At 39.7% G+C, this 15,687-nt stretch overlaps 1 protein-coding gene across 4 annotated transcripts in view; it reads left to right on the top strand.

The window, feature by feature from the left end:
• The window catches only part of APBB2 (amyloid beta precursor protein binding family B member 2), a 404,376-nt gene that overhangs the window by 53,407 nt on the left and 335,282 nt on the right, over positions 1-15,687 (top strand). The gene's annotated exons all lie outside the window — the stretch shown is intronic.

The following is a 15,687-nucleotide window of genomic DNA, read 5'->3' as shown; positions in this document are numbered from 1 at the left end:
TGAAAAATGGGAATGTTAATACCCATCTCTATGGGTTGTTGTCTTGGCAGATTTACCCAATAAGTTCAGTAAGTGCTAATACCACTGTGTATATTGTGATCTTGTTGAGCTTCATAGAAAAATAGCCCTTTTGAGGTAGATTGGGTTATTTTCTCCATTTTTATCTGACTTTATATTAATTCATCTGTTCCCTTCCCTTTTTTTCTTCCTGTTTCCTATCAGAGAGAGAGAGAGAGAGAGAGAGAGAGAGAGAGTCAGAGAGACAGAGAGAGAGACAGAGAGAGAGATCGACTGACCAGGCGTGGTGGCTTGTGCCTATAATCCCAGCTCTTTGGGAGGCAGAGGTAGGCAGATCATGAGGTCAGGAGATCGAGACCATCCTGGCTAACATGATGAAACTCCGTCTCTACTAAAAATACAAAAAATTAGCCGGGTATGGTGGCACACACCTGTAATCCCAGCTACTCAGGAGGCTGAGGCAGGAGAATCGCTTGAACCTGGGAGGTGGAGGTTGCAGTGTACTGTGTTCATGCCACTGCACTCCAACCTGGGCAACAGAGTGAGACTCTGTCTCAAAAAAAAGAAAAGGAAATATCAATTTAAGGCTAATACATTTCTCTTGTACAGATGCAGCATTAAGACCTAGTGAGTTTGAGACTTGCCCTACATCCTCCCTTGGAGGAGGTGGCAAGGTGGAGTGGAGAACTCCTTCCTACATCTTTAAACTTCAGATCTGATCCTGGTTCAGTACAACCTGAGAGGACCTGGGGGTGAGGTGGGGTGTGTGTAAAGCTTCTTCTTTAGTCAGTTTCACTGTCCTTGATTTGGAACTGTGTCCAGGATTCCTGAGCCCAGATCATAGACTAGGAGGCAAGGTGGTGTAGGAGGCAGACACACCTGGGATGGAATCTCGGCTGCTTTAGGAACGTCTCTACTCCTCAGTTTCCTTCTTTGTACAGTAACCATGCTGTGGGGTGACCTTGAGAAACAGGACAGATGGGTAAAGGGCCTGGCATGTTGTAGGTGCTCAATCGATATTAGTTCCTTTTCTAGTTTAAAATGTATTTCTGGTTTGTGCTACAAAAAAAAAAAATCCTGCTAAAAGAATTTTAGGCAGCAGCATACAGGTTGCAGAGGCATTTTTGTGGGCAGTGGTACCCCTCAACACCCCTGAACTATCCCTGTCCTCCGGGGAAAGGCCTGTCTTGTAGAGTTGGGACTTGGTTTCAATCAGGGTTTCTCACCTCCATGTGAGCATTAGAATGACATTGCTTTGTCAAAATGCACATTTTGGGCTCCAAAGCAGACTTGCTGCCCAGACATGTACCTTTTGGAAAAGTTTTCCAGATAACTCCTGATGCCACTGTATTATAGAGCTACTGCTTTCAACAAACCAGAATGACCTCTTAGTGTGTCTAAAATATGATTCCATTTGGACATAGTGTCTTCGAGATACAGGAATTCTTTTCTGAGAAAAGAATATACTCTTTTCACCTCTGTCTCATTAATGGGACAGAGTAATAATAGGCAACTCAGGCACTTTTGCATATATTAACTTATTTAATTCTGACAGCAGCCCGATGAGTTAGGTGGTATCTTTAAGCCTATTCTGCACGACGTATCCGAGGTCACACAGCTTGGAGAGTGTGGAGCCAGGCTTTCAACCCAGGCAGTCTGGCTCCAGAGTCAATTTTTTTGTCCCCACAAATATCCCACTTCTCTAAATTACAGGTAGGATTACCTTGGAAATGGACGTGGGAGTCCGTAGCTCTTTTTTTTATTTTTTTCTGAGACGGAGTCTCACTCTGTTGCCCAGGCTGGAGTGCAGTGGCACAATCTCGGCTCACTGCAACCTCTGCCTCCCAGGTTCAAGCAATTCTCCTGCCCCAGCCTCCCGAGTAGCTGGGATTACAAGCATGTGCCACCACACCTGGCTAATTGTATTTTTAGTAGAGATAGGATTTCACCATGTTGGCCAGGCTGGTCTCCAACTCCTGGCCTCAAGTGATCCTCCCACCTCAGCTTCCCAAAGTGTTGGGATTACAGGCATAAGCCACCGCACCTGGTCTGGAGTCCATAGCTCTTATCTAAGGGCCATGGAAATTTGTGAGGAACTGGCTGCTTCTTTCTCCACTACCCCTGTATTGTTTCTTGGCATATCTTGGTCTTTCTGGATTTCAGGAGGATCCATGCATCATAACAGTTGTGAGTGCTGGTGGGTTGGTGTGGGTGGTAAAGCAAATTTACAATCCCACCTCTCATATTTGCTCGTTCCACTCTCCCACCTGTTGGTAGAGCGTTTGGGATTAGCTAAATTTTCACCCAAGGGGTGAAAATTTTAGGGGTGAATTCTTTGGCTTCTTTTGTTCTAGTTCAATGCTAGACAAAGTTCTCTTCGCTCCCAAGGGCCTGTTGGCTTTCCCAAGCCCAATGTTAGAAGGTCATTTGAAGAAGGCTTTCATATAGGAGCTCTTGGCAGCCTGGAACAGAGTGCAAAGTAGTCTAGGGAAAAATAGCCAGGGGAAGATTTGCCTTATATGACCTGTCTGAACCAGAAAATTCTGGAGCCCACAGGAACTGCAGCAGGTGTGCAGAACAACGAAATCACCACTGTGTGTGCCAGGCACGGTGCTAAGTGCTTTAAAACACTCTGTCCCTAATCCTAACTCCATCTGGAAGGTAGATGTTTTGATCCTTGTTTTATAGAGGAGGAAACTGACTCAGAATGTTAAATGTTGAATCTTAAGATCATACAGATAAGGAACATATTCAGGATTTGAGCCCATTTCTCTCAGACTCAGAAGTCAATGAACTTTTCCATAATACTTTGTTTGCTACATCTTCTGTGAAAGAAAATTGTGTACTCAGATTTACAGCAGACATTAACTTACAAATGCAAGTTATTTTCCCTACTACTGTCACATAAGGATTTCCTTTTGAATAAAATAAACAAAACAAAACACTGCTGAATGTTCTCCTGAAATAAAAGAAGATAAATGAATTAGTGAATGAAGCTGGACTGGCTATCGGTACACAGAGCACATAGAGATTCTTCCCCCCATTCCCAGTGTACTCAGGAACTCTTATAATTTCCTTTTGAAGAAGTCTGTAGGGATTTGTTTTTCTTTTATGTTAAAAATGACATATTACAATATCTGGACTATAAAATAACCATTTGTATTTTTAGCTACATTTATTTCCGACTTCTTATGATTTTTTTCCCCTCAATTAAGTGTACCTCCTGTTCTTCTGCTTTTCTTATTTTTGCCTCCATCCTTTCTAGTAGAAGGTTTTGCTTGCAAATATTACTTAGTGGATAATGGATGTCATTTTTACAAAGTTCAGGTTTTTTTTTTTTAAGTCTCTGAGAACAATTCATAAGCCATATCTGTCAACTTATGTACTACTAAAATACAGGATGAACTTTTCAACAAATGTTGTTATAATACTTACAATTCCAATTCAGCCATTATAGATGCCCTGAGGAAACAAACACAGGGGAGAAATAAGATACGATCATATTAATTATGATTTCACTTTTCTGGTTAAATAGATTTCTAGCTAGGGCTGGAGTTGCTTCTTAATTAAATGGATATTTCTGGAGGGCTTGAAATCTGCCAAACCCTATATTAGTCTGTGACTTGATTTCACCTGTCAGTTGGATGAATAGCTCCATCTCTACTTTGAGTTGGTTTAAAAAATTCTTAGCAGCAGCTCTCAGCTTAATTTATTAGGCCAGAGTTTAGGAATGTTATTCCATGAAAGCTACATTCTTGCATGCTTGACGGGTAGCACCATGTCTGCCTGCCTAACTGTCTAGTCTGAGTAGTCTGTCTGGATAGTGTGTCTTTTGGATTCTCTCTTACTCATCCTCTTTTCTCCTTCTTTCTTTTATTTTCTTGACTAGGTAGAAATAGGACTAAAGTTTGCTTTTAAAAAATGTTGACCAGATCAGTGTTTCCATCAAGTTTCCTCTAGACCGTCAGCATTATAATCAGTTGTGCTTGTTAAAGACGCATAACCTTGTGCCGTGACCCAGAATCTGAATTTGAGAATTGATGAATTAGAGTTACCTGTGGTCACTATGTTATTTCTAAACTATCAGTAGAATGTTCTGTTTCCCTCTGAATCAAAAGATAATCTCATTTTTCCCCTGAGTTAATGTACTCTGATTTACAAAAACAACAAAAAGTTCCAAATAAGAATCCTGGAATTAGGTTTCAGAATTTGAGAAACTTTCATTAGACTTTTATTGAAGCAAGGGTTGGTGTTTCATACACTATGGATATCCTGAAGTCATTGTTAGCAAAATGTCAAATTACTTGACATTTAAAAATAAACATTAATAATGACCACCCCATTAATTTTAAGTCTTTGTTCAAACTACTTATGATTTAAAATGAGTCACAGTGTTGGATCAGGTGGCCACACTGGGTAGAACTGGGTACTGACCTCTGCCAGTCAGCTGTGTAACTCCAGGCCCTAGGGTGCCCCCTCTGTCCAGCCAGGGATTGCATACATATGCTGTGATCTCCCTTTTGGTTCTGATTGAGTTGGACCTTGTGGGAGGAAAAACATAGATGTTGACACATGGGCGCGTATGTTGGAGGGAGAAAGTTTTATCTTGGCATAGGACTTTTAAAACACAAGGTAATTTTTCATCATTTTTGGGACCAAAAAACACTGAATTTGGGGAAATATTGACGATGGAAAAATCCAAAATGTCTAAAGAGGTTTATTCTAAACCAGTGTAAGTGACTGTGGTCTAGCTTATATATCTCAACAGATCCTGAGAAAGTGTGCCTGAGAGGGTTGGGTTACAGCTTGGTTTTACATATTTCAGGCAGACAGGAGTTGTAGGGTAAAATTATGGCACAGGACTTTTTAAATGAAGATGTGGAAGTTTACCATCCATAGAGAATAAAAATATAAAAGTTTAAAAGAAATGATTGGTAGTTTCTTTACTCATTCAGGAAATCAATGCCATATTTCCCAAAATTCCTGGTTATAGAAACGTGACCAGGAAATGGACTTCCTTAAGGCAAGGACCATCCTTTTGTTGGACACATTTGATTTGTTGTACTATTACCAGATACATTTGTGTTATTTTACAAATTCTAGTAGAAGCAGGTTATAATGGTAGGAGCTGGGCAGAGCACTGTTTCCAGTGGTTTTACCTATTAGAAACCATCTCTATTGGAGGAAAGAAACAAGCCCTGCTGCCTCCAAAGATTAGTGATATAATTTAAACAGCTGGAGAACTAGGGAGAAATTGGGAGTTTAGCAAATGATTTCTTGCATGTACAGTTGTGTTCCATTTCTCTCCATTCATTTGTGGAGAGAATGATAAATGTATCAAGGGTGGTGAAGTATATAAAGACCATTGTTTCTTAACTCTCAGTAATTTATGGACCAGGAAAAAATTTCCCACAAATCCTTAGTAATAAATATTTTTATTATGAAGGAGCCTTAATATAAACTAGGTATAAACTCCTTATGCTTCTAGCTCTTATTTAACTATAAAAGCAGTGACAGATTTATAGAGCAAATTCAAACGAAACTACAAAACCAATAAAATTTAAATTAATATTAATTTATCATGACAGATAATTTTATTTCACTAAAATTAAACCCCTCCTTGAAATGTGATTATGTTTCTGACAGCCAGAGTGTCAGTTCTTTTTGAGATCTGCGTGAAACTCAATTCCTCCACTTTCCTGTATTCTATGCTTCCTTCATGTAAAGCTCTTTCATTTAACAAGAATTCAGGATTTAGGTTTTAATTCTGCCTCATTTATCTTGATTTGGTAAGATTGTACTACTAGGTGCCAAGATCAGAAACATAAATGGAAACACCTTTTGATCATTAAGATTTCAGGACTTGTTGGCTAGTTACAAATGAGATAGTAGAAGAAACAGAAGGGTCACTGGTTTCTGTAATTTTGGGTTGCAGATTTGGGTCTGAGTGAACGGTGCCATTTAGCAAAATGTGTAACAAAGGAGGAAAAGTAGGTTTTGGGAGAAGATGATTAGTTTAAGACTAGTACTGCTCAGTTCCTATCAGTATGGTAGACTGAATAACATACTTTTCCACTAAAGCATTATGTTCTGGATAAAACATTTTTAAATATACTTCTAAGGTCACAAGAACTAAGACATCTCCAACGTCTCTCACTTCAAGTAGATCAACCAAGCATCAAAGGGTAAAGTAAAACCAGAGCTTTATGTGTAAGCAAACACAACAGGTAGGTTGCTGAAAGAGCAAATGCTACAGGTTCAACATCCCTAATCTGAAAATTCAAAACTGAAAATACTCCAAAATTAGAAGCTTTTTGAGCACTGACATGATGCTCAAGGGAAAATGCTCATGATTTTTGGATTAGGAAGGCTCAACCAATATATATTCTGCAGAATATTCCAAAATTTTAAAATGTTTAAAATCCAAAACACTTCTGATCCCAAGCATTTTGGATAAGGAATACTTCACCTGTAATATCACCACTGTGGTTAGAGACTAAGCCTTGGGTCAGTGGCAAGGTATAAGAGCCTGCATTCTACCAGGACTTATTTGTAGGAGGAGCTAAAGTGGCCCTAGGAAGATAATGCCCTTTGACTTCTGGCAGAAGCAACTGCACATCCTTTCAAGAGGAAAGCATCTTCACTTTAGACCTTAGCATTTTCCTGACTAACATCAACCAAATCAGCATTCAGAATCAAAGATCTCCAGTCCTATCAGAAAACAAGCCACCAGGAGTGTGAGTCATCAGAAACAAGTAAAAATCAACAGATTTAGGACCCTGAGGACATTAGATATTAGAATTATCTGAAACAGAATAAAATTACTAGGTATGAAATGTTTTAAGAAAGAAAACATGTAATCACAACTAAGTGCAAATTGACCAGGCAGATTTGGAAAACCAAGACCTAAAGAAACATTAGAACTGTTGAAATAAAAATGAAATAGATTAGAAATAGGTGAACTAGAAAAAAAGTTTGATGAAATTAACCAGAAAATAGCATAAGGGAGAAGAAAAACGTGAAAGTAGTTGAAGGATATAATGGTCATGATGAGATCTCTTCTGAGTTCCAGAAAGATAATAAGAGCAAATGGTGTGGAGTACTGTTTGAAGATCTAATGTATACATAATTTCCAGAGAGAGTTTATGAATGACATAAATGGCCAGTGTTCCTTAAATCTAAGTAATTTATGGGCAGATAAGGGAAGCACAACATATAAAAAAATTCATACTAGACATAAGGAAACTTAATTCACTTAAAAAAAAAATAAGAAGAAGACCATTTTTAAGAATAGCCAGAAAAAGGCAGATTGTTTATCAGACTGAGAGCTGATTTTCCAACAGCAACAATGGAAGCTAGAAATTAGTAGAAAAATATCTTCAAAATGCTAAGAGAAAATATTGACTGTATGCCAACAAAACTGTCATTCAAGGAAAAAGCAAAATCTGCTTTCAGAAAAACCCAAACCTGATTTTACCACAAAAGATCTTTTCTAAGAAACTTCTTAAAGGATTTACTTCAGGCAGGAGAGATTCTAGGAGGAAGGGCTGAGATGCAAAAAGGATTGATGAAGAAGTAAATTGGTAAACATGTAGATAAATCTCACTAATTAAAATTAAGTAGGCTGGGCACGGTGGCTGACACCTGTAATCCCAGCACTCTGGGACGCCGAGGTGGGTGGATCACCTGAGGTCAGGAGTTTAAGACCAGCCTAGCCAACATGGCAAAAGCTTGTCTCTACTAAAAATACAAAAATTAGCCGGGTGTGGTGATGCACACTTGTAATCCCAGCTACTCGGGAGGCTGAGGTAGGAGAATTGCTCCAACCCAGGAGGCAGAGATTGCAGTGAGCCAGGATCAGACCATTGCACTCCAGACTAGGCGACAGAGTGAGACTCTTAAAAAAAAATTTAATCAAGTTAAAAATTTAGTTCCTCAGTCATGCTAGTTAGCTGCATTTCAAGGCTCATGTGCCTAATGGCTACTGTATTGAACAATACAAATATGGAACATTTCCATAATTAAAGAAAGTTCTGTTGAACAGCACTGTTGTAGAGCAGTGGAAGGGAAGATGCACTAAGATAGTCTCTGCAATGCATTGATTGTAAGATGCCATCTTTGTAAGAGCCACCATTATATGTTAACAATTTTAAGAAAAGCATTATCCCACATCTTTAAGATGCCATTAAAAAAAAGAGACGTCTCTCAAGATTACCTATATGAAAATGTAAAGAAATGTGTCTCTTGAGAGTGGATGCAGTATGGAGTTAGAGTGCTAGGGGGATAGAAGTCCAAGAATTGTGGTGCAGTAGATTGGGAGAGGTCTGGGTCAGCACTTTGGGAGGCTGAGGTGGGCAGATCACCTGAGGTCAGGAGTGCAGGACCAGCCTGGCCAACATAGTGAAACTGCATCCCTCCAAAAATTCAAAAATTAGCCAGGCATGATGTCAGGCACCTGTAGTCCCAGCTACTCGGGAGGCTGAGGCAGGAGAATCACTTGAACCTGGGAGGTGGAGATTGCAGTGAGCCAAGATATTGCCATTGCCCTCCAGCCTGGACAACACAACGAGACTCCATCTCAAAAAAACGAAAAAAAAAAAAAAAAAAAAAAAAAAAAGAAGGTGAGGAGGTGAGATGTTGCAGAGCTTCTTCTTTCAGGAAAAGGCATATATATTACATCAGCTTGCTATGTATGATAGGAGAAGCAATGAAAATTGCAAAGCCTTTGGAAATTATTTCTGTCACTATATCAAAGAAGGCTTCATGAAGGCGGTAATATCTGGGTTGGACCTTGAGGAATAAAGAATTGATACATCAGAGTAGTAGGGCAGGGCAGTATAGATAGAAGGAATGACTAATGAAAGCATGGAATTGTGAAAAGGTGTTAGCTTTGTCAATAATTCCTAATGACCTAGAATTCACTGTTTCCAGCTTCTTTCTAGGTAGTCTAGTTTTGATGAAGGAACGTTTATTCCCTATGATCGGAAGCATGCCTTTTACTAATCTTAAGTTGGAAGGTAATCAAAATAACTGCAGACCTAACCTACTACTTCCCCAATGCTCTAAATAGACAACACTTAATACATGTTTTTCACACCCTCTTGAATTACACAATTTATTAGTAAATTTGGGGATTTAAGTTCAGAAAACGTTAATGCATACGGTATATTAATAAGATGAGTAGTCATATAACTTCCTTAGACTAGCATGAAAGAAAGACTGTAAACTTGTAAAGCTCACCAGATCAGAATGCTAAGAAAATATAGGACAGATAAGACCTGGATTAAAATCCCAGGCCCTTGATGTAAAAGCTGTATAACACCAGTCAAGTTGTTTGACCTTTTCATGCTCAAGTTTCTCCTTTTAAAAGCAGGCATGATAACACTTCCTACCTCAGGATGGGTGTGAAGATTAATGAAAAGCACTCAGCAAAAACAGTTGCCCATTATTGTAATAAAAATATTCCAATACTTTTTCTCATTAAGTAAATACAATAAATCAGTGGTTCCCAACCGTGACTGTATTAACATAATCTGGAAGCAGTTGAAAAATGATGCAGAGTACTTGGGCTTTGTATTTTATGTAAGAACTCCAGTGTATGAGTCTGTTTTCATACTGGTATGAAGAAATACCCGAGACTGGATAATTTTATAAGGAAAAAGAGGTTTAATGGACTCACAGTTCCACCTGGCTGGGGATGCCTCACAATCATGGTAGCAAAGGAGGAGCAAAGGCACGTCTTACATGGTGGCAGGCATGTGTGCAGGGGAATTAGCCTTTATAAAACCATCAGATCTCATGAGACTTACTATCACAAGAACAGCGTGGGTAAAACTTGCCCCCATGATTCAGTTACCTCCCACTGGGTCCCTCCCAGGACACATGGGGATTATGAGAGCTGCAATTCAAGATGAGAGTTGGATGGGGACACAGTCAAATCATATCACCCAGGTTTGGGTACCCTTGCTCTGGCATTGAGTAAGATCTTGGTCACTTTTACCTGGATATTCGCTTTCTTCCTTGCTGTGCATGGATTCTCAGATTATTAGAGATTAATGTGTAGATCTTCACGTCTGTGCCTTCCCTCTCTTTCTTTCACCCCCCTTTCCTTAGCCCTTTCCCCTCCATCCCATATTGAATCATTTGTACAGTAGGGCTGACATGTCTTGCACAGCTTAGTTCTCAGGACTTTTAATTAAATAAAACAGATTTTTTTTTTAAAAAAGAAACTTTGCTAAGGCAGACTTTTGGCATGTTAAAGTTGAACTTGAGTTTAGTTTCTAGAATAAATAATTCAGGTTTTTTTACCCTTTAAAATAATGACTACCAGAAATACTTCTAAAATAACTGATAGTTCCCTTGTTAAAACTGGGGTTATTACTGGATACATTTCAGCATGTGTTCTTTTTTCTTGGGGTAAAAAAAAGTGAGGGTGAGTGTTCCATTATATGCTAAAACACACATAAATTATAATCCCTCAAACCTAAGAGCACCCTTCATATGGTGGTAGTTATTTGGTACATTATAAAATGTGGCCTGGATATTAAAATAAGTAATAAAATATTTTACTATATACAGATCAGTTAGAATATTCCTTTTAACACTTTTGGGCGGATACTTTGTTTTTTTTTTAAAAAAATCATTGTATTGCAGCAGACGTAGCATTGCTGCTTGTATTTATTTCTTATATGTATTTTATATTTCCTACAGGTGAAGAATGACCGAAATGTCAGCCCCATTAAAGCAGAAGTTTTTTTTAGTGCCAAATCTCCATCACCTAGAATGGTATCTGATACATGATGATTGCTTGATTAAAACAAAAAAGTACTAAATGAATGAGCTAACAATTAAGCAACCAAAATTAAAAATCGCACTATCACTTTTCACTGATAAACCTCCTTCTAGAAGTACTGCGAATGTCACAATACCTGGTGTTTGTCTGGAATTCTTATTAGATACTGCCTGCACATTCCTTTAGCCCCCTGAGTCTTCCCGTAGATCACAGGTTCCCTTAGAGTCGGCCCATGCAGAAAGAGCTGTGTCTTAGGGTTCATGGTTGTATACATAGTGCCACATCTGGCAGCATAGTAGTTTCTTAGTAAATATTTGTTGGATGAATATATAGTGCTTTATAGTTTCAGTGATGCTTTCATATTCAGTGTGAATGGTTGACAGCCCCATGAGGTTGGCTGATAGGATCATCTTAGTTTTACAGATGATGGAACAGAGGTTAAAGAGGCTGTTAGTAGTCATCCTTGGGTCATAAGTAGCGGAGCTGGAACCACAACCTCTAAATCTGTTAATTTCTTCATCCTTTGCTTCAGTACAGCTTTAAAAACGTTAGTGAACCTATTAATTAATTGATATTCCCCTTCCCCTGGTCTAAATCTTATAGGGAAAGTTATTACATGAACCCTTTTCCAGACTGCCCTAATGTCATCATCAGTCACAAACTTTGTTGGATGCTGGTTTGGGTTTTCATAACAGTTCTTTCTTGGTTACCTGTGATGAGTACCTATGATAGATTCTTTTTGAAATAAAAATTTTTTTTTGATGAGCCCTCATTCTTTCAATTTTTATTCTTCTTTCCCAGACATTTTAACCTGTAAATTTATCAATACTATACATCTAAGTTTTATAATAAGAATATTCCAAGACTTTATTTTTTAGTAAGTAAATGCAATAAATCAGTGGTTCTCAAAATAAAACAAATTTTCACAGCCACGGGAGGAGTGGACTCCAGTGTGTTTCTTCTTGCCTTGTCTGTCTGGTCATTTGGTCATTTTGACATAGAAATTTCAGCTGTGTTGAATTGGCTTGGTGGATATTTCTGGAATCAGGCTTGGGAAGGAGAAACCTTCCCTGTGACATTAGAAAAAACAAAAAAGGACAAGGCAGGGGGGATCACCTGAGATCAGGAGTTCAAGACTAGCCTGGCCAACATGTTGAAACCCCATCTCTACTAAAAATACAAAATCAGCCAGATGTGGTGGCACGTGCCTGTAATCCCAGCTACTCAGGTGGCTGAGGCAGGAGCATCGCTTGAACCCAGGAGGTGGAGGTTGCAGTGAGATGAGCTGCTGCTCCACTGCACGCTAGCCTGGGAGACAAGAGCAAAACTCCATCTCAAAGAAAAAAAAATGCTGGCCAAACATTGAAGATCCTCAAATGATGGCAGTGTTTGGGTGCACATTTTGCCAGAGCCATTCATTGAAGCCAAAGACTAAGTGACATATGACCAAGGTTCTAAGTAAGAAAGGATTTCACAATCTATGAATCAAATCCAGTTCTCATTTCTGTTTTGTCTTCTATGGAGAAAGATAATTTGGTGATAATTTGGTGACTTCAGCAAGCTTCAGTCTACTTTGTGATTCTTGGGTCAGAGTTTATTTTATCAGATTGCTACATTTAAACTTAACCCTCATTCTTTTACAAGTGACTTTAAAGTGTTACTGGAACAATACTCACCACAAAACTATTATTTCATTGTAAAATACCAACAAGAACCTGATTCCATTTGCCTGCTGTGGACATTGATGTTTAGTGTTAGAACTGAGGCATTGAAGGGAATAAATAAATGGTTGACATTGTGTTGCCTTCAGGATCCAGTCATGGGAATATATGGTAGGGATTTGAGAAGTGGCTTGGGGTGGAGGAAAGCATTTTCTTTTTTCACCCAGCGCCTGACTTCTCAGTTGAGGCAGGACAGAGCCATTGTGTTTGTTCGGGCTCTCACAAAGCCAGATCACATCAGCGCGGGCTGAGGCTTTATGAGCAGCCTCACAGCTCATGCCTTTGTTGCCCTGCTGCACAGTCGAGAAAGGATGACGAGAAGGGAGCTCAATAAAGGCCTTTCAGGGAGTGTTTCTGAGTTTGTCATTGCCATCTGTCCTCCTCTCTTCCCTGGCTTTTCAGGCTTTCCCCATTTTGTGCGACTCCTAGGTTTCAGATTGGTGTGGCGTGGACACCATAGGTAGACGCAAAACAACAAGTGGAAGTAAGCAATGTTTCAAAGAAATAATCTTGAAGAAAAGAGAAAAAGGCCTCCTCATTCTCCAAGGCTGTGTGGACATAAGAGATGAAGGATTAGGATTATTTTAATTATTAGTGACTGTGTTGTTTTCTTTCTTTCTTTTTTTTTTCTGAGACAGGATCTTGCTCTCTTGCCCAGGCTGGAGTGCAGTGGTGAGATCTCAGCTCACTGCAGTCTCAACCACCCAGGATCAAGTGATCCTCTCACCTCAGCCTCCTAAATAGCTGGACCACAGGCACAGGCCGCCATGCCCAGCTGATTTTTTTTTTTTGAGACAGACTCACTCTGTTGCCCAGGCTGGAGTATAGTGGTGCTATCTCAGCTCACTGTAATCTCCTCCTCCTGGGTTCAAGCGATTCTCCTGCCTCAGCCACCTGAGTAGCTGGGATTACAGGCATGTGCCACCATGCCTAGCTAATTTTTGTATTTTTAGTAGAGACAGGGTTTTGCCATGTTGGCCAGGCTGGTCTTGAACTCCTGGCCTCAAGTTATCTGCCTACCTCAGCCTCCCAAAGTGCTGGGATTACAAGTCTGAGCCACCATGACCAGCCTAATTTTTAAAATTTTTTGTAGAGATAGGGTTTTATTATGTTTCCCAGGCTGGTTTCAAACTCCTGGGCTCAAGCAATCCTCTTGCCTCAGCCTCTCAAAGTGCTGGGATTACAGGTATGAGTCACTGTGTCTGGCATCTCTTAATTTTTGAGACCATTAATGTCTTTCCCTTAAGACATGAGTCATTTTGGAAGTAAAAGGCCAGACTTGATGCCTTCAGACACTTATTATTTCTAACACTGGTGTGCATGCATCTTTCCTGTCTCTCACAGGTGGTGGTGCAGGTGTAGTTTTATCTTGTTGAAAGCCTTTTGTTCTTCTTTGAGCGGTGGGACTGTAGTGTTATCAACGGGGCCAGTCCTAGGACCAGAAAGCTTTTGGTATGATAGGCAGTTTCTGTTCAGGACACCTGCTGCCCAAGCACAGTGCACTCATTGTTTCTTCAGTTGAACATGTTCTGGGCAGAGCCGTGCCTTTTATAGCCTAGGATAGAGTCTTCACTTTTTCTCCTGCATGCATTTCATTTCTGGTAGAATAAATTTCTGTCTTGTTCTTCTGGTTTTTCAGGTATGAATTTAATACCTGCACGTGATTTGTACAAATTTTATTTCCAAGAGTGTGTGCTAAAATGTCATAGTGGTAGAAAGAGCACTTGGTCAAAGTGGAGGCAAATGATCTGGAATCTCATTCCTGCTTTGCTGGCTGTGTGGCTAAGGGAAAGATTTTACCTCTCTGGGCACAGGCTTCTTGGAGCAATGGGTTGCCAAGGCCCCTAGTGTAAAGATTCCGCCACTGTGTCTTGTGTTTTTCAGGATGCTAAGAGCAGCAGAAATGAGTGTGGTAGGGGTCATTAAGGGCCCTGCTCCTGTGAGTAGGTAACACCAGGAGGTAATCTTTTCTTTATTGATTTAATTTATTTACGTATTTGAGACAAGGTCTCACTCTGTCTCCCACACTGGAGTATGGTGACGTGATCATGGCTCACTGCAGCCTTGACTTCCCAGGCTGTAGTGATCTTCCCACCTAAGCCTCCTGAATAGCTGGGGCCACAGGTGTGTGCCAACATGCCTGGCTGATTTTTTAAATTTTTGTAGAGACAAGGTCCCTCTTTGTTGCCCAGTCTGGTCTTGAATGCCTGGGCTCAAGTGATCCTCTGGCCTCAGCCTCCCTCAGCCGTGAGCCACTGATGCCCAGGATGCGACAAGCAAGGGAGGGAAATAACTATGGTTCTCTGTTGTGGCAAGTTTGCAGAGTAAAATATAATTTTTTTATTTCTAGGAAAGTGTTTTTCATCACTGGAAGTGTATCTGGACACTTGAGTTTTGAATGTCTAAATAAAGAACTTCCGTGATCAGACAAATATTTCTTCATTTATTAACTCTGACTGTTCAGATAAGAGGCAGAACAAGGATTGGGCTAACGTAGCATAGATACCCCATTTCTGATTTGTATTCCTGCAGTCTTACAAATACTCTAATTCTACACAAAATACATGTTAATTGTAGAATATTTGGAAAACACCAAAAAGAAAATACAAATAGCTTCCCATTCCATAACTCAGAAGTGCTGTTGTTCACACTTAGGTGTCTTTAGATTATATGCACTCAGTTTGTAGAACAACATTGGGATCATACCATACACATATAATTTGATATCTTGCTTTTTTTCTCTATGTTCCTTTTGAGATGATTTTTGGGACTGAGGTTTCAACTGAAGATAGAGATTAATGTAATATTATGCTTGGCACACTTTTGACAAGGACTGTTTTGACTTACAGAAATAGAACTGTGGACCCAGTATCTGAAAATAACATTTCTCCTGTCCCCTCTTGAATAGGCTTTCAATATTTGGCATATATAGATGTTGTCATAACTTACTATTATTAACAGATGAAGACTTCTTAATCTGTTAGCTCTTATTATTCACTAATGGCTTGCATAAGATTCCCTGATTGAGTTTTCTGTGCCAGAATTGCTAGCTGCACCACCAGTGAGCATAAGTTATGTCAACACTGGTTTTCTGGAAGCCCCGATTCCTCTGGCTAAATCATGGTAGTGCCTGTGGGCTAGGCCACATGTTTGGCA

This window comes from Aotus nancymaae, unplaced genomic scaffold, assembly GCF_030222135.1.
Source record: "Aotus nancymaae isolate 86718 unplaced genomic scaffold, 86718_ANA_hifiasm-v0.15.2.pri h1tg000006l, whole genome shotgun sequence".
NCBI classification, from domain to species: Eukaryota; Metazoa; Chordata; class Mammalia; order Primates; family Aotidae; genus Aotus; species Aotus nancymaae.
Note: the sequence above shows the minus strand (reverse complement) of the source record. Positions and strands in the feature narration are given on the sequence as shown.